This window comes from Petromyzon marinus, chromosome 14, assembly GCF_048934315.1.
Source record: "Petromyzon marinus isolate PM22_M1 ecotype Great Lakes invasive population chromosome 14, UKy_Petmar_22M1.pri1.0, whole genome shotgun sequence".
Taxonomy (NCBI): Eukaryota; Metazoa; Chordata; class Hyperoartia; order Petromyzontiformes; family Petromyzontidae; genus Petromyzon; species Petromyzon marinus.
Window position 1 is genome coordinate 3,406,580 of NC_133680.1, and position 26,378 is coordinate 3,432,957.

Sequence of the window (26,378 nt, forward strand, 5' to 3'; positions counted from 1 at the left end):
AATTAGTAAGACGAATATATTATCCCAAGACGGTCCGTATATATATTGTTAGATTGGTACCCAGCTACAAGTTTACGCTAAATTATTGCAGCGTGAGGGTCATTATTCATACGCTCTTTTTTTCATAACCTATAAATCTTCAGCCCCTGGAATAAAAAAAAATATATAAAAAATGTGTTGCTGCAGTCAACATGAATGTATTTATGAGTAGCCCGGGTGGGTTTATTTATTTAGTTATCTGCGTTTGCTGCAGGCCGAAGCAGAGGGCTAAGGATAGGGGGTGGGGTCGGGGGGCTGGGTGGAAGGTGGCTCGCAGGTTGAGCTCCGAGGCCCACTACCGCGTGCCGATCGCCGCGCGCGTGTGTGTCGCGCGCGTGCGTGTGTGTCGCGCGCGTGCGTGTGTGTCGCGCGCGTGCGTGTGTGTCGCGCGCGCCTCTGTCGTTGGCGCACCATCGGCCCCCTTCTCGCGGGAATTAATTTATCGCCTCCGCTAGACGCACGCGCAGTGTAACTTGCACGGGCCTTGGAGATGCATTCACATTAAACGGTGACCCATCCCCTCCTCTTTTCGCCTCCCTGCACAGTTTCGTGAGCTGCAGGCTATCTCTGCAGCTTTGCATCTTGCGCGAATATCCTCCTGGCGATGGGTTAAAGGCTGCGGGATGGACAACGGCGCATGACTGTGGGTTGTACACCAAACATTTGGTTCTGTGTTTTGATCTTTGGTTTATCGTTATTTCAGCATTTATATACATATATGCTGCTCAATGTAATATCAAAACTGTGATAACCCATCTGTCTCTTAATTATAATATTTCACTATGCAATAATAATAATAATGGGGAGGGATGGGCGATTAATGTTTTGGTATAGGGAATAAAGTTATAGGGTTTGGCTTGGAGTTAAAATATTTAAACTTAAACCCTAAACATGTTTGTTAAATCTTACCAGGTAAGGCCCACTGAGTTATATATCTCCTTTTCAGAAGCAACCTGGACATAAACGATAGCCCAACGAAGTGCCTTACCATGTGGCTATTTATAGCAGGCAACTATCCTAAACGTATGTTGATTTTAAATGTGGAGGGAAAAACCCGGAGAAAAATCCACGCGACCACGAGGAGAGAGAGCACGCAAACTCCAAATATACAGCAGGCGTCAGGGTCGGGATCGAACCCACGACCTCCTGCATACCAGGAGAGGGAGTCAACATCTCACCACCGTGGCACCACAACATCTGGAGATCTTGGGAAAGGCTCATTATCCCACCCAGAATCGCGGAGCAGATGGCCTCTTCTCTATCGCCCACTGCTCTGCTGTGTGAGGCTGGTAACAAGCTCCCAATGGCAGCTCGTGGTTCCAGGCAACGAAGTCGACCTCGGGGTTTCCCGATCTCTGGCAATAGCGTGCGGATGGTGGAGTTTTTCAGAAACTGGAATGCGCTGGCAGGGACTTCATCATCCGGGATTTTTCACATAGAGGCCTATAAACTCGCACAACGATTCATAGACCACCATAGAGACCCATAAACTCGCTCGGAGATTCATAGACCTACAGTGATTTTGTACGTTTGTCCACTGACAAAGAAATGATCAGTCTAAAATTTTAATGGCAGGTTTATTTGAACAGTGAGAGACAGAATACCAACAAAACAATCGAGAAAAACGCATGTCAAAAATGTTATAAATTGATTGGCATTTTAATGAGGGAAATAAGTATTTGACCCCCTCTCAATCAGAAAGATTTCTGGCTCCGAGGTGTCTTTTATACAGGTAACGAACTGAGATAAGGAGCACACTCTTAAAGGGAGTGCTCTTAATCTCAGCTTATTACCTGTATAAAAGGCATCTGTCCACAAAAGCAATCAATCAATCAGATTCCAAACTCTCCACCATGGCCAAGACCAAAGAGCTCTCCAAGGATGTCAGGGACAAGATTGTAGACCTACACAAGGCTGGAATGGGCTACAAGACCATTGCCAAGCAGCTTGGTGAGAAGGTGACAACAGTTGGTGCGATTATTCGCAAATGGAAGAAATACAAAAGAACTGTCAATCTCCCTTGGCCTGGGGCTCCATGCAAGATCTCACCTCGTGGAGTTGCAATGATCATGAGAACGGTGAGGAATCAGCCCAGAACTACACGGAAGGATCTTGTCAATGATCTCAAGGCATCTGGGACCATAGTCACCAAGAAAACAATTGGTAACACACTACGCCGTGAAGGAATGAAATCCTGCAGCGCCTGAAAGGTCCCCTGCTCAAGAAAGCACATATACATGCCCGTCTGAAGTTTGCCAATGAACATCTGAATGATTCAGAGGACAACTGGGTGAAAGTGTTGTGGTCAGATGAGACCAAAATGGAGCTCTTTGGCATCAACTCAACTCGACGTGTTTGGAGGAGGAGGAATGCTGCCTATGACCCCAAGAACACCATCCCCACCGTCAAACATGGAGGTGGAAACATTATGCTTTGGGGGTGTTTTTTCTGCTAAGGGGACAGGATAACTTCACCGCATCAAAGGGACGATGGACGGGGCCATATGTCGTCAAATCCTGGGTGAGAACCTCCTTCCCTCAGCCAGGGCATGGAAAATGGGTCGTGGATGGGTATTCCGGCACGACAATGACCCAAAACACACGGCCAATGCAACAAAGGAGTGGTTCAGGAAGAAGCACATTAAGGTCCTGGAGTGGCCTAGCCAGTCTCTAGACCTTAATCCCATAGGAAATCTGTGGAGGGAGCTGAAGGTTCGAGTTGCCAAACGTCAGCTTCTAAACCTTAATGACTTGGAGAAGATCTGCAAAGAGGAGTGGGCCAAAATCCCTCCTGAGATGTGTGTAAACCTGGTGGCCAACTACAAGAAACGTCTGACCTCTGTGATTGCCAACAAGGGTTTTGCCACCAAGTACTAAGTCATGTTTTGCAGAGGGGTCAAATACTTATTTCCCTCATTAAAATGCAAATCAATTTGTAACATTTCTGACATGCGTTTTTCTGGATTTTTGTTGTTATTCTGTCTCTCACTGTTCAAATAAACCTACCATTAAAATGATAGACCGATCATTTCTTTGTCAGTGGGCAAACGTACAAAATCAGCAGGAGATTAATTACTTTTTTTCCCTCACTGTACATAGAGGCTCCAAAAATGTCGTGTACAGTAGAGATTGGTTAGACTCGAACGGTCCCACAGACTCCACATAGAGACCCAAAATTGAAACCGGGACATTCCGGCAGTAGCTTCATCGTTTGCCAATAACACCAGTAGACGAGCTTACGCATTGTTGGTATCATCATCATCATCATCACCACCACGACCACCACATATCGGGTATGGGTGTTAATGACCAATGAGCACACCTACACGACGCATCATCACCCGAAACCGGAAAACCCGAGGCGGACTTTATCGCCTGCCCAACACAGAGCCACAACCACCACCGTCAGCTCCTACTCACTTCAGGGAACCACTCGCAACAAAACGATCTATGCCATGCTAAGTGCTGCTTGCATATAAGAGTAGTTACAGGTTGTGAACGTTGCCAGCTCTTTCTTTTGCCTTGAGCGTCACACTCTGGCAACAATAACTGCACGTTTTTGAAATGATGAGTGGTTGTAATACATTATTATGTGTCATTTGGATGTAAGTACCCTTCAAAATATGTAGATGCAAACTTTGGTCGAACTAGGTTTGAGAATAAAATGTAAAAAAAATGTTCCCCCACCCTCTAACAATTTTGGAGTGCCCACAATTGCAAGTTTTGGCCTTTTTTTATTGATCTGATTGTTAGAGGCAGTGTTTGCAGCAGTGAGCATTGGTGACTATCTTGTACTGATGGGGATGAAACCAGTCTGTGGTTGTCTCTCTGTGTCTCTGCTGTTGCTGCTGTGAGTCGGTCACATTTAATCGAATTGATGGTGACCTAATACAAGAGGGCCACGATGTAGTTCCACAACTGTTGCTGCTTTTTTTTCTTCCCACAATGCACGAGTCAGAGTGCTGTTCGTGCACGTGTCCGTGTGTTGTTAAATACTTGTGGTTTTCCGGACAACGCATGGTTTATTTTTCCTTCTAATGATCGGGCTCCTTGGCATTTATAGATTTCAGTCATAAATCACGGTAGGCTCCATTATATTCGTGCAGAATTTCAGCTTTCCATCCCTTACAGAACATCATTAGAATTTCCATCAGTCACTCACGGATGTCTACATAGAGCGTCCGAGGTGCATCAGTGGCAGCGGCGGTAGACGGTGCACATTACCAGCATAGCTGCCATGGCATAGTGACTCAGATTTCAGGATGCCCACTGCGGTGAAAGGAGCCGAGCCCTCTCTAGTTTCAGGCGGCGAGCGTTGAGACGGGGAATCTGTGAATAAGGATATGTGTAATGGCCAAATAAACACGCAGAGGATGGACCCTGTCCTTTCTGCTCCCAAAGTCAACCAGGGTGGAACTGTGGCGTAGGAGCTAAATTGTCAGCTCAATCGGTCAGGTGGGGCCCTAATGTTTGCTTCGTCTCGCACACTCGTCCAGTACCTAGGCTGTATGGCGCGGCTCCAACTTGCTTAATCAAATCGTTGCGCTAACGACCTCGAAGATACAACTCTGTCGGTGCACTCCATCCATCTTCTTTGACACCGTCGTTGAAAACAAATCTCATTCTGGTTATCAAGGGGGGCCCAACTCGTAGCTTTCGCCACCAGGGGTAGGGGGGGCAGGGCACCCCCTGCTTGCCCCCACGCTCGTCATGCTACTGGGGTGGAGTTACCTCAAGCAGAGGGGAGGGACAGCTTTGACTTTGCTGTAACAAACTAATTTCTTTAGAACTTGTGGTTGTGTTTTACTTTTTACCTCCCCACTCTACAGCTCCGAAAAGCACGTTTGGCTACGTACGGTGCGAACGAAGTTCAACGTACACACCGGTGTTTCACTCCGTGTGTGTGTGGCATTTTTGTTTGCGTGCGACAGCAATAACAATACGTCCCGTCACTTTCAAGAGGCCGTGGGACACGCGTGCAATGCTGGTGGACGACGCGGTGTTCACCCGGAAGAAGAGCGGCGCGTCGAACCTCGCGACAAACTTAACACGTTCGGCCCAATTACGCTCAGGAGTTGTTTGGCAAATGTGAAAGGTAAGCAGAGAACCGCGATAAAAAAAAAAAAACCCAATCCAATAGTGTACGAGGAGGCGATGCACACCCCGCACAGATAGATTCAAGAATACCCATTTCTGAGCTGCCATCCCTTGGCCACCTCCCTCACAGTCCAAACCGATTCGAGTATTTGGCTTCTATAATTTTCCACACGACGATAAGCCACTTCGTTGAGCAATCGTTTGTGACCCGGTGGCTTCGGAAAAAGGAGCTATATAGCTCAGCGGGCTTAACCTGGTTAAATAAAAACATATTTTATTTAGTTTTCTATTTTTCCTGGTATTCTCAGGCAGTCTTCCATACAACTACCAACCAGGCTCAAACCCTTATTTATCTTCCAATATTTTACGTGGGTGGGCGCAAAGTAGCGGAGTGGCAAGCGCCATCGTTAATGCTTCACTATGCAACACGATTTTTGTTTCTGGGTAGTAAGTGTTATTTTCTAACTGCTTATGCCTCAAAAGTATAGAAAATGGCTATTATTCCCCAGAAACTTTGCTTTTGTGACCAGGACTTTATGTGAAGGAATGACACAAATGCACACCACGTTTTCTCATTGAAAATAGGTACATTTCAAAATATCAATGTACTGGTCACAAAAGCAAAGGTTGTGGGGAATAATAGTCATTTTCTGTACTTATGAGGCATAAGGAATTAGGAAATTACACTTATTACCCAGGAACAAAATAATTATTTTTGTTACACGGTGAATGAACCACGTGGAGTTGCGGTCATGCGCCTGCTGTAGCCGCGGTTCACTGACGGAGCAGCAGCAGCAGCAGCAGCCTGGGCTGATGCTCTGCTCCGAGCAGTGTTGATGCGTGGTGAGGGGGCGAGGGGGCGACGTTTGTCCAGGCGATGGTAGATCTATAGCTTTACTCACAATATCGCCTACTTCAAACAGCTCTAATGTAAGGACATTCCAGATATTACATCGCGTCCCTCGCATTCAATCATTCGTGCGTGGGGAGCGGTGGTGCATCGGTAAGCCGCACGCTGTGCTACGAACCCGGCGACCCGAGTTCAATTGCCACTCACGACCAACACCAGCGACAACAGCTAAACCGGCCCTGGGCATCCCCTCGGTCGGCTAAGCCTCAATTTAGTACCTGATGCGGTGTGTAAACACTGGGGAGACAAAGGCGGCCGGGCGCGGTTCTGGCCACTCCACCGCATCGTCTGCCGTGTTGGCTTTCATGGGTGCCGCTAACAGCACTTGCCCCAACGGTCTGTTCAGGCTACACGAGGTGAGATGTGCCTTTGAGAGAGCGAGGCGAGAGATATGTGGATGTGAGAGGCTGCGTCTGACGCATTTTCTTCACAACCCCCCCCCCCCCCCCGGACAAAGGAAAGGGCGTTCATGAAAAAAAAAATCTTGAAATAATTACTGGCACACTTGGTTGGCTTCTTCTGAAATCCCCACGTTTAAAACTGCAGGTAATAAACTGTGAAGTCACACACTCCACGGGAGCCTGGTTGGCGAGGAGTGGGATGGGGGAGGGAGAGGGAGGGAGGGAGGGAGGGGAGGGTGAGTGGGTGGTTGGTTGAACGGTGGTGGGGTGGTGGTTAGACAGCAAAGCAATGTGCGCTGCAATGTCGTTTACAAGAAGAAAAAATTATCCTGCTACGTGACCGGACGAGGCTACAGAGGAACGGGGTTGGAGTAGCGCTCTTCATGCAATTTTAACGTCGCCCCATTTCTGTCTGTCTAAAAGCAGCACCGCGATCAACAGCTGTGCTCAGTGTGGTCGGAACGCAGAGGAGTCATTTGCTTGAGTTTGTTTTTGTTCGCAGCGGGGTATAGGGCCCATTGAGTTACATATCTCTTCTCTGCAAGGGTGGTGGACCCTCGGATGGGACGTAGGGGTGCGGGGGAGGGTGTAAACGAGGATACAAAGTGAGCCGTTGCGAAATGAAAATATCCCAGAACGACGCTGGCCTATTTTACGTGCGGTCGACCGCGAATTCGGTGCAAAAATCTCAATGGATTCCTCAGCACTCGCGCATCATTGTATTTGCCGCGAACCCTCTGCCAAAAAAATCGAATACGATTGTTTTAAACATCGCGGTGGTGAAACGTAAAGCAGAATCGTCTGGTTCGCTGGCGGGGCGGGCCGCAGGAATCCACAAGCAGGGCCGTCCCCTCGAGTACAGCGAATCGGGGCAGTCGGACCCCTTCACGCAGCTGCGGCAAAGCCGCCGGCCTCCGGGCGCTGTCCAGCCAACAAGCTGCATATGCTTCGTTTAAAAAAAAACAGACGGTTGGAAAACCACCAAAAGTCTCTCTTGCAAGGGGAGAAGTGCGTTGTGTAAGCGGTAGATGTGTAGCAGCCCTGCAATTGCTTGCTTACGCCACTGCTGGGCTGGTGGAACCGCCTATACCAGTGTTGTTCCCTCATTTTCAGAGGGGAGGGGGGGGGCACTTTCGCCGATAAGACATCATCAGTGTGAGGGTCGCCACACCATTTTCAACCATTAGGTTTGACAGCATGCCACAGGATAAGCCACGTCGTTGGGCTATCATTTGTGACACGTGGACATAACCTGGTCAAATAAAACATAGTTTACGTTAACTTATGATGGGGGTGTTTTCAGATTTGTGTATTGTCAGGGTACCGCATGAAGAGAACTGCCCCACACACTTTCACGGGGGGCACTTGTGGCCTACTCTTCCACGCTGGCCGAAACGTCTTAGAAGAGGTGGGAGCACGATCGCTTTTACTCTCCGTGCACTTTACTGGCGTCAATATATGAAACTAACGTAAGGAAATCGCACAACGGGAATATGAGATGTAACGTTACGGCGAGGAGTGGAGCTTGGTCGGAATTGGCCCTGGGGCAATCAATGAATTCCGGCCCCTGTGCAATTGTGCCACCCACTCCACCCTCCGTCACAGCCCATGTCTGTCCGGCGCAGCTGCACCGCCTGCACACGCGATGGCTATACGTGCCAGCGGCGGATGTGCCGCACTAACAACCGGGCCAGGGGGCTGCGAATGGAGTCGCAACGGAGGCCACAGAGCGCGACACGGGCGGGTCGAGATCTCCCGCATCATCGATCTCCACCCCCCCCCCTCCTTCGCCCCCCTCCATACCCCCATCGCCTCGGCGTCACCCCCCGCGGTGTGTTTTCAACGCCATCATCTCGCAAATCAAATAATTAATGTAGCGTGAAGACGGAACGTATCGCGGCCGCCCATCCCGTCTCTCTGCCGCGACAGACGAGCGCTTCGGTAATCCTCCAGAGCAACCCGCGTCTCGTGCGCCCTGCCTGCGATAACACGGCCAGCAACAAACAGCGCGTCGCCCCCGCGAGATGACTGAGTGGAGGGATGTTTGCGTGCCGGTTAAATGAGCAGCAGCATTGCTTATGATGCGCAAAATAACCCAGGGATGCTTCCTACGCCGGGCGAGAATGCCAACGTTGTATGTAAAAAAAATATAAAATGCCACACTCTCTTCGGTCAACTCGGCCTTCAATGACTAACCGCCCAGGTGCAGAGCGAGCATCGGTGAACGGGAAGACAAAGGCGGTTGGACGTGGTGGTGGTGGTGTTGGTGGTGGTGATCCCACCACGCTGTCGTGCACGCGTTGTTGATAGATGCTCGCTTCAAGATGCTGCGCTCACCCCCACCCCCCTCATCTGCACTCTGAGTGCTGGGATAAATGGCGCAGGATCTTTGGGTGCTTTTGTTGTTGTTGTTGTGTATGTGTAATCGTGCTTCCCATGCGCAAACTAAACCTGATTATCCCAGCCGAGCAACCGACTTGCAAGAAACACGGCTCGCCTAGGGGTTTAATGGGGTACCCCCCGCCCTCCTCCCGCCCACCCCGACAATTCCCGTCCACAAACTGCAGGATCGTTTGGCGACCTTGAAGTTCCAGGCGAGCCGCAGAGATGAGACCGTCTAATTTATTGAACCATGGGGTCCCTGCGGATCGATCCCTATAGGCTCACGCGGTGGTGTTGTTGTGTGCGCAAGCTTCGCTCGCTTACAACCGCCTTATTAGCGATTGTCACGTCGCAGTCCAGTCACGTTTGTACACACACGCACACGCATACAAAAGACAAAGATCCACCGTATAGCCTGAACAGACTGTTGGGGCAGCACGTGCTGTTAGTGAACACCTATGAAGGTCGGTATGGCACACGTGGGGGGGCGGGGGGAGGGGGTGGCTGGCCAGCAACAGCCCCGGCCGCCTTTGTCTCCCTAGTGACGATGTTTGCGCATCGCACCACCTTTGCCACCACAGTGGTGATGTTTCACACTGCACCTGGCACTCGACCGACTGACGGTGAGACTCGAGAACGGTTCAGCTATCACTCGCCGTCTCATGTTAGCCTGAGCCAGGGATCGAACTCAGGTTTGCCAAGTTCACAGGGGAGTGCGCTAACCATTACGCCACCGGTCACGAGTACAGGCAAGTGAGATTCGCTACCTCTGTAACATCTGTTTACGTAGTAGTGGTGGCGGTCAAAATTGTCAGTGCAATCAAGCAAAAAGGGCTCAACTGCACGCGTGCGATGTGGGTTATGAAGCCGGCACATAATTAACTGCCCGTTCGATTGGCTATGCGACGGGGGTCATTATTATCTTTAATGTCTACCGTACAGCGGTGGCGGCACTTTGATAATTACTCAAATTTCATGTCACGTGGCGGTTGGTTGCAGCAGGGAATGGAACCGTCACGTCGGTGGCTCACAAGAGGGCTATTTCTTAGGCAAGGCGCGCTATGGCAGGCATGCTCTCTACGATCCGCCAAACCTAATCGGATGTGTCACACACATCGAATGTGTCACACACATCGGATGTATCACACACATCGAATGTGTCACATACATCTAATGTGTCACAGACATCGAACGTGTCACAGACATCGAATGTGTCACACTCATCGGAGGCGGACACGCGGTCACACAGACAAATGCGCAAACACACAAACATAACCACTAATACACTCAATCAGTCGATATCAACAGTGCACACACAATTATGCTGTATCCGTTGTGAGTATTTGGACATCCTTTCGAGGTGCTGAGCGCCGGAAATTGATTATCATTGGCACTGAGAGCGCCAGGAATAACCGGTTTCCCCAATGGTACTGCGCGGACATGCATCAGTCCGTATGTGAAGCGAATGCGTCGATACACACACCTTTTTCTATTCACGGTTGGATGAAGTCTTCCTTAAAATCCGAGGACGTGTAATCATATCGCCCCTCGTGCGCCGCCTAATCTCGGAAGCTAAGCGGGGTTGAGCCTGGAAAGTCCTTGGATGGACGATCGCCATGCATGTCACGTGTTATCGGCTGCAAACTGCGGGGGCTGCTTCGTGGACGGCAGATGGCAGTGCAGACAATGCCGTTGTTGTCCTGTACTTCTATGCTCCCACAGCTCTGCTCCCTGTCCTCTGTAGCAACTCGCACTGGCTAGCGTGGCGAAAATGGCCAAACGTTCCGATGCAGGACCCTCATCAAACATAGTGTTGAGCCTCAGTAACAAATAGCAATGAATACCAACACTACCCAGAATGTGTCAGAGACCGTAAAATCGTGGAAGCTAGCAGGCTGAGCCTGGATAGCGCTTATATAGGGGATCACCATGCACGAGCAGGTTGTAAAATAGGGCCGTGTGGCTACGTGGTGGGCAGGTTCAGCATCGCAACATCCAACTGTTTCGTACAGTTCGTACTTCCGCGCCGATGATTCCTAACTTTTCCCAAACCTGCAATGAACCAGCAGCGTGGTGAAGTATGGTCAAATGAACCCCCGCATGGGGGGGGGGGGAGACAAAATCCACTGTCCTTGCATTCGCCGATGGCTCCGCTGACACGTGGGCCTATTTCAAGGGCCGAAAGATTCATAACCCTCTTCACTTAACGTAAATACAGACCGCGTTGTACGGTTTATAGGACGCACTTGCAAAGCAAGACGCACCCAAAATAACACGTGGGTCGATGTGAGCACACGGCAAGTTGTACAAATCTGACCTTGAGCCCATCGGCTTACAAGACGCACATCCTTCGTGTGTTTCAACTGCAAGGGGAACAAGTGCGTCTTATAATGCGTGGAATCCGCTAACGTTGTTGTTGTTATTGTTGTTGTTGTTACTCTCCGATCTTCGCCTTCCCTCTCAGTGGCGCCCTCGTCCACAAATTATCCACGTCGCGAGTCGATCTTTTTGCAAGACGTATACAAAAAGATAAAATCCCCAGTATAGCTTCCAGCGAATGATGGGGCAAGTGCTTGTTGGCGAGTTCCTATGAAAGCCATCACGGTGCAAGGAGGAGTTGGGTGGTATAGCAACCACCACGCCCGGCCGTCTTTATCTCCCCAGTGCTTATGTTTACACACAGCACCAGATGATCCTTTAAGGCTTGAGTCGATATGGGGGAGGCGCGCAAGATCGGGTTCGGATATTCGCCAGTGATGTTGGTCGTGAATGGAATCCACTACCGGATGATGGTGGCGGCTTGGGGGGGGGGGGGCCTTCAACCAGCAGTAGATTGATCAAGACTGCTGCTGCTGCTGATGATGATGATGAATTATGGGAATGTTCTTTCGAGCATGTTGCGCACCACTGCAGTTTGTCACGGCTCCATTCCAGAGCAGATTATGGACCTGCACGGGCATTCGTGCGATTTAGATTAAACTAAAACAAAATTAACTCCGCTTTATAAATCAAACCATCTCCTTCTCCGTGTCACCAGAAAGGCATACAATCAACAGTATAGTCAGCTTATATTTAAGTCTATTGGCCTTACAAATGTACGTTAACCAGCAGCGTTTGTTTAAATACGCACACTCTGCACCTGCCGGCTTCATCCGTCTGGGGCTCATCAGCAGTGCCAGACACGCTAAAAAATCGTAATAAACTCGCGTTTGTGTCACGCAATACGCTGGTTTGTATGTAATTATGTTGAATTTATTACGTAGCCAACCACGCTAATTGGAGGCGCGGGGGAAGGACAACAAACTAACGCACACAACAAAAGCAGTTCTAAAGAAATGTGTTTTGAATCTAGATGTAAAAGTTTAAAGCAAGCAGACGTACAGCTCTGTTTGTCTTTCACTGCTGGACGAGAAGCTCCCCACACCATGCGGGCCGTGGACGTTATTTGACCATACTTCACCACCCTGGTGATTCGCAAATTGGCGAAGTGTGGGGAGCTACAGACGCACAGTACAATAATGGATGTTCCTGCCACAGGCCGTTTACGACTAAACCCGTCTGTACACCGTGGTCATACAACCAAGAACTATCCAGGCTCAAAATCCTGCTTAGCTTCCGAGATGTGACACGAGAGGGAGCACATGCTGTGTGATTTGGTCATAGGCCGGCTGCTTGTCGGCAATCGTTATTTTTGGTAAGTGCTCTCCCTCTACGCGAACACGTGTTGTTCCTTGTCGTGTCTCATCATGTCTCCCCAGAGTTTAACACGTCTTTCCTTTCAACTACAGGCGTACCCCGGATGTACCTTGACTCCATTTACGACGACTCATTATTACGTTCGTCGTGAATTAACATTTTATGTATTTTTGGGTAGAAAAAAATATATCTAAATACCCGCAGTAAATGCACGTTACTTCGATTGTTAAACGGTCTCCAGGCCGGGTCTCTTAGCATCACCACTTACAGCAAGACGGGGGGTAATCTCGTTCTGAAATAAATATCAATGTAAGCATTGAGATATTAGCTGCATTTTTGAATACGGTGCAAGCCTAGTATTAATACCAAAACAAACAAAAAACGTGACAGCGGGTGGTGTTCAAACCGCTGGACGCGGCTTGTCGATAGACATTTTGGGCAATTATCATCGTGGTGTCTGCCTCGAGTGCGTTGTTTGTTTTGATTGATTGCATTTTGTTAGTATACGTCACATTCCATCGAGACTCATTATCGCGCTTGGCAATGCACGGAATTTTCACACCTGCAAAATACGTGGGGAGAGAGAGGCGCGGTTGCTCGTTTTTATAGCGCAATCACCGGGTGGGGAATTTGTCACGTGTCAGAATCGCGGTGGCGAGATGTTAACTACCTCGCCCGGTGTACAGGAGGTCGTGGGTTCGATTCCGAATCTGACTCATGTATATTTGGAGTTTACATGTTTCTCTCTCCGTGGACAAGTGCAATTTTCGCAGAGTCCTCCGCGTTTTCTCTCCACATTTAAAAAGATGGGTTTAGATTATTTGGCTGCTGTAACATTTGCACGTGATTTGCCACTTCATTGAGCAATAAGTTGTCGCCCGGTCGCTTTTGAAATAAGAGCTAAATAGCTCAGTGGGCCTTACCTGCAAAAATAAAAACATAGTTCATAGTTTAGATTTCAAAAAAATATAGTTCATAGAATATTTATACTGGAGGAATCTGATGAGCTAGATGCACTTTTTCACAGATGTCCCGTAGGGGCAGGTCATGACGTTACAATTTGAGCTATCGGCCCGTATATACGGCTCACAGCGACCCATCACGGTATTCCCATGGTGCTCTAAAAGGGGGGGGGGGTCATTTGCTGTGTCCGTTACAATGCTTCTTTTAAAAAAACCGTGCCACCAAATTGCTCCGAATGCACCCGATTTCTTCAGATCTCTAAAGCTAAACAGGTGTGCAGTGGGTTGGTGCGTGGGTGGGGAGTCTAGCAGAGAACATCAGGTCTTGTCGTGTCTGGCTGCGAAGAGTGGCCAGGAGATGTGAAGTAGAACAATGGATTCTGGGGAATCTGTCCGTGCGGTGCTTTGAGCGTTACCCCCTCGTGTGTGTGTGTGTCTCGGTCTACTCTCGTTTCCTCCCACACGGTGCCACTGATTAAAAGGGCCTTGGTCAGACCTCGCAAAGTGAGGCTCTCCTGAAAAAAATGAGTCTTTGAGACCCATTTGATACCACTCGCCGCCGGTGTAACGATGCATCGACTAATCGATTCATCGCGATTATCATAAGCTAAAAAGCACGTGTGTAAGAATATATGGCCAGAGTTAGAGTTAACATTAACTAGCATTAACTAATGGAATCGCCAGACCTGTGAGTGGACAGTGAATCAATCATTACCCCATGACTTCCAAGTTGTGGCCGGGAATCGAACTTCGATCGCCCGGCTCTGTACGTACTTGTTGCAGCGCTGTCCGCTAATCACCGCGCCAGCGTCCCCTACCCCACCACCCACTCCCCCTACCATGAACAATACAGGCCACAATTGTAAAGATGCCGCTAAATGAATCTGTCCCTCGGGATTCGATTCAGGATTATGGTCACGAAATGGGCCTATTCAGCAGTACTGTTAACGGGATGACGGCGGTGTTTAATAGGATCGCGCGCGTGCATGCAGGGAGCAAATCAAAACAAACAGCTCCTGCAGATAACGCATTAGTTACTGGTGTCCCACACGAGTGGTTCAGGACTGAGAGGGGAACGTTTCCTTTAAAGTTATGGTCAGGAGATCATTTTTATGGCACTCTAAAACTGAACTCTTTTAAACTATTTGTATTTTGCCAGGTAAGACCCATTGAGCTATATAGATATTTTTCAGAAGTGACCTGGCCGCAAGTGATAGCTCAACAAAGTTGGCTTATCGTGTGGGATATACAGCAGCCAAATACTCTGAACGCGTGATGTTGCTTCTAAATGTGGAAGCAATAACCGGAGGACCCGGAGAACAATCCACGCGACCACGGGGAGAGAGACACGCAAACTCCAATATAGAGTCGTCAGGGTTGGGATCGAACCCACGACCTCCTGTATACCAGGCGACGCAATTAACATCGCAACCGCGGCGCCCCAACTGGGCTGACGTCACGAACGTACTGCTCTGGTAGGGACAGAGGCGGTGTCGTTGCACGTTGCGCCTGACCGTGACTCTAACTGCTTCGATCATCAAGGAAGCTTCAAACTTGCACGAGACGGCGGCCGTGGGTGTGCGCAGTGCCGACAAACACATGTTTTTACTTTATGGGTTAAAATGTTCCGTGAGCAAAGCAGGCTTTCTCCCCCTACCTTACAAAATGTATGCTCAGGGTGCCTACGCATCTGAATCGGTGCTGCTATGAATGAATGAACCCTCTGCTTGGATCGATGAAGGCCCCGAAGTGTCGTTGTTGGTTCGTGGGAATTATTTCCCATGCGTCACGCGCTGTTTAGTGCGGGGGGTGGTAAAGACGGGAAGCGCAGAAGTACAGCACAACAATGTCTGTGTGTGGGAGGGGGGGGGGGGGTGGTGATGCATTTGCCAGTCTCAAAAAAAAATTCTGCTTAGCTTCCGAGATCTGGCCACGAAATCTGTGGCATGCCCGGCGATTGGATCCACGGTGTGGGTGGAGAAGGGGCGGTTCAAGAGACGCCCCTAGAGGAGGTGGGGATGGGTGCAGTCTACCAGAGTTACAAGCTTTTTTTTTCAGAGCCCTACATTATTAATAATAAACAATACATTCCATGTTGGTAGGTGTATTGTCCCTTGTAAATATCAATAAAATATCAAGCTTCGGTATCTCAAGGGTGGAAGGGGGGGGGGGTAGCTCACATAGCCATCACAATTCTTCCTGGATCAAGCACTGATATAGTAACACGTGTATTTTTAGGCGATTGCATGGTAAGGCTTGTGGTGTAGGGTGATGCTTTGCAAGGGTCATGTTTATTCGCATGCAACTGAATTCCACGGGGACAGCGTTCGTTTAACGCGCAATTGAATTACAACAGGGCTGCTGTGTTCGCTTGAAATCAGACTGCGGGACTGGCGTCACTGCTACGTCGCCTATTATGTTCGCTCTGGTTATGGAGTAGCGGGACCCTCACCCTTCAGCGCCACGGCGATTCCATTCAGTGTTGTGGAATTCGATGAAGGAATCGAACGAAAAAAAAACAGTTCTCGTAGCAGTACTCTTTGCAGTGATTTGTGTGTACTGTACAAGAGATTGTAAGGCGATAGACATCGCGTATGAACGCGCGATTCAACGCTTGTATCGTGATCCTATGTAATCTGCATGGATCAATGCATATACTTAGTGGATGGTGATACCTGAACCTTAGTTGGTGATGATACCTGAACCTTAGTTGGTGGTGATACCTGAACCTTAGTTGGTGGTGATACCTGAACCATAGTGGCTGGTGATACCTGAACCTTAGTGGGTGGTGATACCCGAACCTTAGTGGGTGGTGATACCTGAACCCTAGTGGGTGGTGATACCTGAACCCTAGTGGCTGGTGATACCTGAACCCTAGTGGCTGGTGATACCTGAACCATAGTGTCTGGTGATACCTGAAACTTAGTGGCAGGTGATACCTGAACCCTAGTGGCTGGTGATACCTGAACCCTAGTGGCTGGTGATACCTGAACCCTACTGGGTGGTGATACCTGAATCTTAGTTGGTGGTGATACCTGAACCATAGTGGCTGGTGATACCTGAACCTTAGTGGGTGGTGATACCCGAACCTTAGTGGGTGGTGATACCTGAACCCTAGTGGGTGGTGATACCTGAACCCTAGTGGCTGGTGATACCTGAACCCTAGTGGCTGGTGATACCTGAACCATAGTGTCTGGTGATACCTGAAACTTAGTGGCAGGTGATACCTGAACCCTAGTGGCTGGTGATACCTGAACCCTAGTGGCTGGTGATACCTGAACCCTACTGGGTGGTGATACCTGAATCTTAGTGGGTGGTGATACCTGAACCTTAGTGGCTGGTGATACCTGAACCTTAGTGGCTGGTGATACCTGAACCTTAGTAGCTGGTGGTACCTGAACCTTAGTAGGTGGTGATACCTGAACCATAGTGGCTGGTGATACCTGAACCCTAGTGACTGGTGATACCTGAACTTTAGTGGCTGGTGATACCTGAACCTTAGTGCGTGGTGATACCTGAACCCTAGTGGCTGGTGATACCTGAACCTTAGTGGCTGGTGATACCTGAACCTTAGTAGGTGGTGATACCTGAACCATAGTGGCTGGTGATATCTGAACCCTAGTGGCTTGTGATACCTGAACCTTAGTGGCTGGTGATACCTGAACCATAGTGGCTGGTGATACCTGAACCTTAGTGGGTGGTGATACCTGAACCCTAGTGGCTGGTGATACCTGAACCTTAGTGGCTGGTGATACTTGAACCATAGTGGCTGATGATACCTGAACCTTGGTGGTTGGTGATACCTGAACCATAGTGGCTGGTGATACCTGAACCCTAGTGGCTGGTGATACCTGAACCTTAGTGGGTGGTGATACCTGAACCCTAGTGGCTGGTGATACCTGAACCTTAGTGGCTGGTGATACTTGAACCATAGTGGCTGATGATACCTGAACCTTGGTGGCTGGTGATACCTGAACCATAGTGGCTGGTGATACCTGAACCCTAGTGGCTGGTGATACCTGAACCTTGGTGGGTGGTGATACCTGAACCTTAGTGGCTGGTGATACCTGAATCTTAGTGGCTGGTGATACCTGAACCATAGTGGCTGGTGATACCTGAACCGGTTCTATACGCACCGCCGATCCACCACGCCCAACCAACTCGCCAACCCACACCAAAGGGAAGTACAGCTATACAATACAGTACAATACTTTCATTTATATACGGCGTCATTGGTGCTAATAGCATCCCATAACTCTGTACATTAATTTTAAATATATTCGGGCCAAATCCCATATGCAGGCACTACCAACCAAACGAAACCCCTACTAGCAAGCACAATTACAAATAAATAAACAAATAAAAACATGTAAGAAAAACAAACAAAAAAGCACAAAGAGCCGGGAGGTGAAAGGTTGTGCATGCTGACGATAATCCCGCACTGTGGAGGCAGCAAAAAGGGTTGGTGGATCACACAAAGATGTTGTCGTACAACTACCGTTCACGGAAGTCACGGAGGTGCCCGTACCCTGGCTCGCCAGGAGAAGGCGGTATAGCAAAGTGCGGCCTAATCTCCGTTGGGCTTATCCGTAAGGGATAGAGGGTTACCCCCTCGCACGCGCGCGGGGTTTTGGCCGGGTGCTCCGTTTTCCGCTACTTATAAAAACACTCACATATCGGCCGAAAACACCTTAACACACACAGCCTCCGGTATTTGCGGATCGCGCAGCTGCATAAACGATGCAGTTGCATGAATGAGGACACTGTATAACTAAACATTAAGAGGCGCATGCAAGTCGAGTCCAATCTCGCAACGTTGCTTAATTTATAGCGCGAGCAATCGGATTCCGAGTGCACCGTAAGCTGGCTTGCGTGTGCAATATCCACCACCTTCCGCAACCACGGCGGCCGTCAGTCCGCTAGACACGGCTGCGTCATCGCGCCTGCCGAGGCTGCTTCAGCGCCCGCTAAAGCTGGACAGCGCCCCGTTTGTTTGTTTGTTTGAATGTGGCAATAGAATTACACGGGGCCACAGCGTCAATGCGTCGGTGTCACACCGCTCCGTGGACGCGCTCGGCAAGCGTGAGCGAACGTGCGGCTCACGACTGCTGCTGCTCACACGGCCGCCGCATTACGGCTGCTCGGAAATTTGCACGTCCCCCTTTTGCGTGGCCTCGACATCGCTTCCACGAACGAGCAAAACAACATTGGCGTCACCTTAGTGCAATCGCACTGCTGTACTGCCTGCATTGGGCGCCATGGTGGCTAGGAGATATTAACTGCCTCGCCTGGTATACAGGATGTCGTGGTTTCGATCCCGACCCTGACGCCTACTGCTGTATATTTGGAGTTTGCATGTTCTCTCCCCGCGGTCGTGTGGATTTTTCCCGGGGTTTCCCTCCGCAGTTAGAATCGACGTGCGTTTAGAGTATTTGGCTGATATAAATGTCCACATGATGAGCCACTTCATTGGGCTATTTGTGGATATGTCGCTTCTGAGAAAAACTGCTATATAGTTCAGTGGGCCTTGCTTGGTATAAAAAAACCTGTTTAGTTTCGTTTTCAGTTTCAAGGGACCCGTTGTGTCACGGTGGAGGCAGAGGGCTCTTGTCTGTAGGATTGTACGGGGGGGGGGGGGGGGGTGCTCTATTGTGTCCCCTGTACCAGTGTCCATGAAGGACAACTTTGTTATGAGATAGTAAACAGTACATTGATGTAATTTAGGAGCCCGCAAGCATCGCTCATCCTATGTAGGCTTTAGTTTAAGCATCTCCATAGTAGTAGCAGACGGAGATATTTGAACCGGAAATAAAAGCTCGTTGAGATCACATTCGCCTATGGAAGGGAGACCCGATTAAATAATTATGATAAATGATTATTGTAATAAATAAACTAGTCGTCGTTTACTGGGGCACGTGGGCCAGTCACGACATGCACCTGTACCACTATATTCCGGTCTGAATGATGCGCTCCATTCACACGTGGAGATGCACCACCTGGCCGAATCACCCGGCATGCTCTCGATATCGCCTGAAGCTCGGAAGATGAGCAGAGATGAGCTGGCATAATTGCTTCGATGGGTGTTCCCCATGCACACCAGGTTGCTATAGTCTGCGAGGCTACTCAGTGGGCAACAGATGGCAATGCAGAAACGTCTACTGTTGTACTGCACGTCTATTGCTCCCACGTCCATGCTGCCCGATCTCACTGGCCCTCGCTCACCTCCACGACCTGCACGCGTGGGCAGGCCCCTCGTTGAACATTGGATTGACGAAAATAAAATTTGGACAGAGACTGTGAAGGGCTTCCCCTATGTTGACTCAGCCTCAAGTGAGTATCCGGCGCGGTGTGTGAACATCGCCACTTTGGAGATAAAAGCGGCTGGGCGTGGTGCTGGCCACCCACTTTCTAATGTGTCGCGTTACGCTTATACAGTGCTCGCGAACAGCACTTGCCCCAACAGTCTGGTAAAGGCTATACGGGGGGGGGGGGTCTTTGGTACACAAACCCACATGTGGTTTTATGATTGTGCGGCTGATTGAAATCGTCACTATATCATTCCTTCACTATACGGCCGCTACCTGCAACTCGCCTTGAACCCTGCCCATGCCACTGTAGGTGCACGTTGCAAGGAAGCAGCAGAGAAACGCGTGACTTCAACGGACTGTAACCTGGGTTCTGGTGGACTGTCGACTCCTAGAGGAGCCGTGGGTGGCGGGCAGGACCGAGCCAGGGCTATCGACTGGGCCATGTCACTGTCATCATGTGCCCGATGCTGCATGGGAGTACACTGTGGTGGCATCACACAACAAGAAGGATATCATGGCCTGGCTTAAACACGGCTACAGCACACGATACGTGGGAAGATCATATTATTTGGGTCTTTAGGTAAAGGCAAGTGACTTTACCGAAAGACCCAAATAATATGAATTTCTGCGGTCACGAAAGCTCTAAGTCAAGATTTCACGTGGGATGTTGTTGCTTGTATGTACACGCACGTCCGTAATTGAGCCGTGCATATTGGATGTCATAGAATGCACTTGCACGGACGGGTCTAGAACAACACGGTCAGTGTGCGCACAGCGGAGGTGCATGCTCACACACACCGCGCAACGTCTTACCCCTCCATTAATGCCACGACGCACGTGTTTAAAAAAAAAATAAGCATTGCCCAACGGCCAACTCGCCCCGAATGCGTCCGATTTCGCCAGATCTCGGAAGCTAAGCAAGACTTGAGCCTGGTTAGTACCGTGGATAGGAGACTGGCTGCATTGGGGGTAACTGACATGCGCGTTTTGCTGACTTGGGCTGCGAGGTGGTCAGCAAATGGCAGCACAGTAATGGATTATTGAATACATCCGTGCGGAGCTTTGCGCACAGCTTTTTGTGTTTGCTTAATTTACCTACAATTTGCTGCTGATTGCTAAAACGCTCGCGTACGTAACTGGCCAAAACACCCCCTTGCAGGACCCTCCTGAAGCAGGTCTTGAGACTCGGTGAGGCGATCTCGAGTATATAAAGAACATGGATATGAATGTATTATTATTTAACGCTCTAGATACAAAATAAACATCCCTGCTCTATAAAAAGCAATATCCGGAGATGAAGCCACCCGTTTGTTGTTGTTCAAATGTAACACCGAGTCCAGGGGCTCCTTGAGTCGCACCGATGTACCCTGAGACTCGATGGAAATCGATGGTTCACGTGTGTGCCTGATTGCCCACAGCCTGGCAACAAACCCCCTCGTGTAAACGGCTCGGGATGGCCGAAGCTTCGTGTTCCATCAAACGCCGCAGCAATCCCTGCAGTCTTTGTCCGAGCACGTGGAGCCGGCGGAGATTGAATAAAATTGTGTGCGACCGCGCAGTTTCTCCCGAGCGGTCATCCCCGGCGCCTGGGCTCTTGTTGGGTGGAGATGCTGGCGAGGAAACTGCGCCGTGGCCAGGCGCGAACGCGTCCTCCTTTCGTGGTTTCCTGATTGATCGATCGATGCGCTTTATTGGGTCAGGTGAGAGACTCCATTGAGATTCATTATCGCTCTTGCAATGAAGAGCGGTGACCCGTGGCTAGGGTTAGAAGTATGCTTTGATTTTTTATTATTATTTTTTTATTTCGGGTGAACTGAAAATTTGCGATTTGGGAAGTGTTACCACTGTCTGGACAGTTGGATCGATCTGACGATCGATGACGTCGATGTGACTTTAACGTGCCTTGTGCACTTTTGGTAATTCCTCGCAGAAATTAACGTGGTCGTGGTGGGTGGGTGGATGGAATCGAACCATGCTGTCCGTGCTAAGTGGCTCAAGCGAGCGAGCGAGATGGAGCGCTGACTGTGAGAGTTACCCCTTGAATGTAAATGGTTTCACTGCGTGGACATTTTTTTGGTAATAAATTGCCTCCTCTACTCCGTAGATTCATGTCGTACAGCTGTATAGCTCGAGTCCGCCTGATTGAGAGTTCTCCTCCCAGCTATAATCTTGCGAGACGCTCTCAAAATGCAGCCACATTACCTGTAATGATTCAGGTTATATAGGGATACGCCAACGTTCCAGTGAGGCTATATACTACGCAAACATTCAGATTGACTGCCTGAATATGTCAGACGGGCTGCCCCGACAATTAAGGCAGTAACCCGTGTAAATTGACTAAGAATAACAACAGAGAAGTATTTTTTTTTTTAAATTGGTCCTCAACTGCCCGTATCTTTTTTTTTTGTTAGAGTGCAATGTTCGCCGCTGCTTCCCCGTCGCAATGTTCTCGCCAGCAGCAATTCGCTGTTCAGTAAATGTTCGGCCAGAGAACGCTCGCGATTGTAGATTCGGTGAGTCCTGAGTTTGTTGTTGTTGTTGCGTTGATCAGAACCACGCTGGTTTGCATAGCGCTGACCCGCGTCACTTCTGAACGCGCTCGCGGAATTAATTCAAGTGGTTACAGACGTTGCGGAAAAATCTGACACATCCCTAAGAAATTATAATTGTCTAATCATCAAGCGATAACCTGTTCTCTGTCCGATTTTTAGGAGCAGGTTCTCAATTCACAACGAATTCCACGTCCAACAAATTGTACAGATCATATATATGAACATAGTTTAAAAGGGCGCCTCGCAAGATATTAGAAATGGTCATTTGAATAATAAACCAGGAAAAGCTTCACGCGGAAATTCCATGAATAAATGCGTGGCTTGATGCGGGAGACAACCCGAACACCCGGATTAAACGTAGGAATACGACAGTGCAATATTGAAAAGCTCAGCACAGATGGATTCAAGTATCTACTGCCTACACCGTAGGCCACATCACAGCCCAACATCGCAACACCAAGCATTCCATTGCAGTCACCCATCCAAGTAGTAACCAGGCTCAACCCATGTTTATATTTAAACCATACGGCGAAATCTGGCGCATTCATTCAGACTGCCAATATTATAGGGTATGGTCAAAAACAAACGCAACGCACACGCACGATGTTCACGAATGCGCAAAGGTGCTCAGCGACAATAATTAAAAGCAGCGCTTCGCCTTCGGGGAGACCTCCGCCCTTACCGTTAAATGTGCGCAAAGAGCCACGAGCCGAGACGCGATATTCCACGGGAGCGAGACGCCTGCACACCCATGTCGGCATCGCGGTATCCGTGTGACCGTGAGAGCGGCACAAAGAAGGAAGAGAAACCCACGCTAATGCTCCCCTTTTGGTTTTGGGAGAGGTTCCCCCCTCCTCCCCTCCCCGTCCGTCTTTATCTTCCTCTCGGAGCGGACTTGAGACGGACGCCTTCACAGCGGCAGTATCGGCAGCGGGAGCAGCTGTGGACGAACGGTCGCGATGCTCACACGGTACTGACGCCAGGGTTTCCACTCTCTCTCTGTGTCTCTCTCCCTCCCTCCTCCCTCTCGTGCGCGCTCTCTCTCTCTCCACGGTTGGGTTTGGAGGAGGGGTTGTGGATGGGGAGGTGTGGAGGGGATGTGGAGGGGAGCACACGCATGACGCATGACGCTGATATGCGTTCTTAACGAGCGCGCTTAGTGTAATGTGGAATTAGGAATTTTATTGTCGCGAATCTTTTTAAATAAAGAACAGAGCGTGCGGGGTTTTTTTTGTTATTGTTGAACGTTTGTGTGCGTGCCGTTAATGGACACATTGGGATAATAGTGCATTCCGTGGCTTAGACGCGCGCGTACAATGCATAGGAAGGCGGTTAAAGACTGACAATAGAACCACATTGATGTTACGCGAGTATTCAAATCAAAGGTGCTCGATACGTGTTACGACTTGAATGCGGGCTATAGCATTGAACGATTTGATAATAATTTCCACGGCCCCTTTTGTTAATCCACCACGCATGGTCTGTGCGACCGAGTCTCGAGGTTGATTTTTATGAGGGGATGTTTGGCCGATTACATTCATGAGCGTTTGGCGCGTGGGATAAACGCACGCGTAGCGACCGGAGAAATTCCACGAGGCACACGGAGGAATATTGGACAAAGATCCGCACAGATGTATTTAAGAATCCACGGTAGTACTAACATCTTCTGGCTGGCCAGCTTTCATAAAAGCAACGGACAACCTCTGACCGTGTGACCGCCTCGTCCACACAATGCGTATATTGCATTCACTCGGCGCGTGTAAATACTTAAATCGTGACATACACCACGTGGAGGTTTAAAAGCACACGAGATCGATGGCCATTCTGACATTTTATGATAGCTGATTGTGTGATAAAAACCCAATAGAAAAACGACATCGATTTCGCCCCCCTCCCCCCCCCCCCCCCCACATTGCGTGTCCTCCTGGCTGCCCCGGACATAGGGGGGACGGCGGTGGGGGAGGAGGGGGGAGCAGTGACACAGCAAGGGGGCAGCCACGCGCTTCCCTCGGACCGCCAGCGCTGCCCGCGGAGACTTCGGGCGCCGCTGGCGTTGCGAAACTTCACGGTCCCTTCTCGATCTCACCCGGGACAGTTTCCCACGCGTCAGCCAGCAGGTGTCCTAGACGTGGTTTGATAAATAGGTGCCCAGGTAGGCGCAGACGTGTTGTTTATTGCTCTGATGTATAAATATTTCATTTAACATACAGTACTGTAGATACTGCGTAATGTATTCCAGTGCATTTGATAGATATTGTATACTGCATGACGTGTTATAGTGTATTTGATGGAAATTATACGGTATACGGCATAATGTACCCGAGGGCATTCAATATACGTTATATGCGACATCATTTATCATAGTGCAATTAATATACATGATATAGTGTATAACGTAACTAGTGCAATTCATTTACATTATATTCCGTGCTGCATAACGCATTCTCGTGCATTTGATAGACATATTCTGCATAATGTATTCTAGTGCAATTAATATGCATTACATACGCATAAAGTATTCTAGTGCATTTGATAGACGTAATGCTTTATGCATCCTAGTGCAATTAATATACATTATATACTACTTAACATTCCAGTGCATTTAATATAGATTATAGAGTACTGCACTGCATAACATATCTAGTTCATTTGATATACATTATTTACTGCATAACGTATTGAAACCCATTTTATATACAATACATTATATTCTGCATAACGTGTTATCGTGCATTCAATACATACTCCTGCAGATCACAATGTTACGTAATTAATTTGCACCAAGAATGGCGATGTCATCTGGAGATGAAAAGCGTGCTCCGATTCCTGTTCGTGACATTTTTCTCACGTGTATATTATCTACGTCGAAACACGCTCATTATTAGGGCTGTCGCATATGAATCCCATGCGTCATCAGTTAAATGGTGCAGCTGTTTGAGTGCGCAGGCGGTGCAACTGGACCTGCGAAGAGAGTGGGGGGGGGGGGGGGGGCTGGGCGGGGGGGGGGTGCGGTGGGCCTTCCATATGGGGGGCCCAATTTCGTTTCTTGCAATAGGGGCCCAAGCCAACCACGTTCACGCCACTGCACATCAGTAGCCTGGGCCACCGGTAATGTGAGTGTGAAGCCACGTGGTGGGGGGGGGGGGGGGGTGTTGAATCCGTTGCAGCTGTGCAACAGATTTTGTTACCATTATACATTACATTCAATTCCGGCCACGTGCAATTCGTACACGAGGATCTTGGGAGATTGCGGCGAGCACCTCGATAGGTACAAGAAATTGTTTGCAAGGTGCGGCGAGAATGAGATGAGAAAAGCAGTTACAGCCGCTGAATATACGTGAGGTTGTATCCTGCTGTTGTGTGGCGACTGGCGTAAGAACCCACAAACCAAGGGGAACATTCCACTCAAGGGTTTTCATGTACTCTACAAAATGAAACTATACACTTACCGCGAGTGTGCTTACATCAGAGTTTTGCTATGTGATAAAGTAATGAACATGGCATATGGATGTTAGAAATGAAAAATAGTAAATTTTTAGTTTATTTTCCTGTCTTTATAGGTATCTAAAACGATCCTCTAGAGGGGATCTCTAGCGCTCCGCGCGCCACTATCAACCTGGCAGCCTGAGTTAAATTCCCATCCATCAGTGGCGAGTGATATCTGCAGCAGTTGTGCCCCTCCCAGCCCCTTCACCAACCTGCACTGACTCTTTCGATGTACAGGGTGGTCCAGATGACCCCCATTGAATTGTCTAAAACGTAATATTGTTGTATACAATGGATGTGAAAACAGAAATGAATAAGCAAAGGAAAAAAATAGGAATCGATTAATGGGGGGGGGGGGGCGGGTGGTCACAATACATATGGACCACGTTGTACAGTACGGCCAAACAGATAGGCCTTCATCCAGCAGTGGATTGACGCAGGGCAATATAAAAATACATGGCATGATGGTATCCACACTTTCATCATCTTACCATCACCACCATCTAGTGTTTCATTTCAGCCGGAGCAGCCCAGATCAATGCTCAA

At 49.1% G+C, this 26,378-nt stretch overlaps 1 protein-coding gene across 5 annotated transcripts in view; it reads right to left on the minus strand.

Moving 5' to 3' along the window:
- GRM8 (glutamate metabotropic receptor 8) overlaps window positions 1-23,382 on the minus strand; it is a 132,782-nt gene extending 109,400 nt beyond the window's left edge. For all 5 annotated transcript variants that reach the window (XM_032954332.2, XM_032954329.2, XM_032954331.2 and 2 more), the window contains exon 1: window positions 23,029-23,382. The gene's annotated coding sequence lies outside the window, so the exon portion shown is untranslated. The remainder of the gene's footprint in view (window positions 1-23,028) is intronic.
- Between the last annotated feature and the right edge of the window lie 2,996 nt (window positions 23,383-26,378).